This window comes from Haliotis cracherodii, unplaced genomic scaffold (genome assembly GCF_022045235.1).
Source record: "Haliotis cracherodii isolate W230 unplaced genomic scaffold, xgHalCrac1.p SCAF_1, whole genome shotgun sequence".
Taxonomy (NCBI): Eukaryota; Metazoa; Mollusca; class Gastropoda; order Lepetellida; family Haliotidae; genus Haliotis; species Haliotis cracherodii.
In genome coordinates this window covers 37,306,655-37,308,492 of record NW_027266264.1, presented here as the reverse complement: position 1 = coordinate 37,308,492, position 1,838 = coordinate 37,306,655, and the positions used below count along the sequence as shown (strand labels likewise).

General features: G+C 41.1%; 1 pseudogene; it reads right to left on the bottom strand.

Annotated features, from left to right (window-relative positions):
• Nucleotides 1–448: 448 nt before the first annotated feature.
• On the bottom strand, nt 449–1,139 carry LOC139455628 (uncharacterized; annotated as a pseudogene).
• Between the last annotated feature and the right edge of the window lie 699 nt (nt 1,140–1,838).

Below are 1,838 nucleotides of genomic sequence, written 5' to 3'. Positions count from 1 at the left end.
TTCGCAGTTGGATGTAGCGATCTTGGGTGGGGGTGGTTACTCTTGGTTCTCCCGACCTTGACCGATCACGTGTTGATCCTACTGTTGAGACCGATCCCATAGCCTTGTGATGGTGCTAGGCGCTGCATTGAAAACCCTTACTACAACTGATCGGGATTCCCCTGCCTTGCAAGCGGCCTATGACGTTCTTTCTTTGCACTTCTGTTAATCTTTGCATGTCATTGTCACTGTTCGATTGACGCCAGACAATCAAAAGCACTGCAATACCGTTCAATAAGTGCTGCTGCACGTGCAGCTCCATGGCCCATTTGTTAAGTCACTGGGTGCCTTTTTCCCGAATGGTACGTGTTTCCCAACTAATGGTTTGCATGTCCTTGTTTTGGTCCGGGAAATTTGTCACTGACACCATAACACATTTAACCACTTTATTTTGCACCTCTTGGTCCGCTTATGTTGCTTTTATGGCCAAACGTTTTGCGTTTTTTTTATTTTTAATAGTTATATTATGGCGGAGCTTGTTAGCATCTTGATAGCCGTTACTAATGCACCAATAAAAATGAGTCTTGACATTTCCTGCTTTGTACGATAACTCGCGATGCCACCCTCTTTGTACTTTGGACCCAAACATTCCCACTTAACTTCCTTTGTAACATATTTTCGTTGCATGCCATGTGTCATTTGTTGATGTTGTAACAGGGCGCCCCTCCCATTAAATTAATTGATGAACGGATTCCTATCATGACAGTGTTATTTCACATGTACTCCGACACCACTGTCAACACTGTCAAGAATATTCATAGATGCGCTGAGTTCCAGTTTGGTGTTTTGTGTTCTGGAATTATCTACTCTAGACACAGTCTCCGTCCTAATTATGAGTGTCAGCTCCGATGCAAATAACATCAGTTAAACGAGAGTTTCCCGTGTGCCATGGCGAGCGTCAGTAAGATTGTTAATTCCATCTATTCTTGGCTAGATCACAAATTCTTCTATAAGTGCATACTCGCATGATTCACGACTCAAATCACAAACGACTTTTGGTATCATTTCAGATATGTCAGCGGAACCAAGTGTTCCAATATCATCTGCTTTCACAAATATGTCCTACTGATGAGGTAATATTCCAGACACAAATTATCCATGACACATGCGAGAGGGTACCACATACTAGTATTTGTTGCGAAGAAAGTGTGAACTGGGCCATATTGATCTTTTTCACATCGGAAAGTACCAAATGCAATCCAATCCATGTTCAATCATTTTCATGTCGAATTGCTTAGCAAGAAACGAGCATGACAAGCTGTGTGAATAAAGTCGACCACAGAGCTCGATAGCATTTTCAGAGGCACAAAAAGATCGGTTGATTGCATTCATTCGAATTTTCACATTTGAATTATGAAGAATCACGAGCAAAAGATTCGTCAGTCATATTCCCATCTGGTAAAACTTTTTCACGGACTTGATCGATAGTTTTCTCAATTTGATATGAGAAAGTATAATCGAGAAGTTGTTTGCAACTGGATTGTGTGGTCCAGACTCGATTATTTTCAAACCGCGGTCATATAGCTGGAATATTGCTGAGTGCGGCGTTAAACAACAAAGAAAGAAACCATTTGCAATATCCAAGGGTATACATGGAATACCAGCAGATCTAAAAAACATTAAACGCTTGCGTCCAGGCTCTCTTTAGATAGAAAACAACAAGCACTTAATCTCATGTCAACAAAGATGTTAGTCCGCATCTCAATTACAGTCACTGCGAACATAGAATCAGTAAGGGCTTTGCTAGAGACTGGGATCGACTGTTTGCTGATATGAGAGAAATTGACATCAAGATGAAA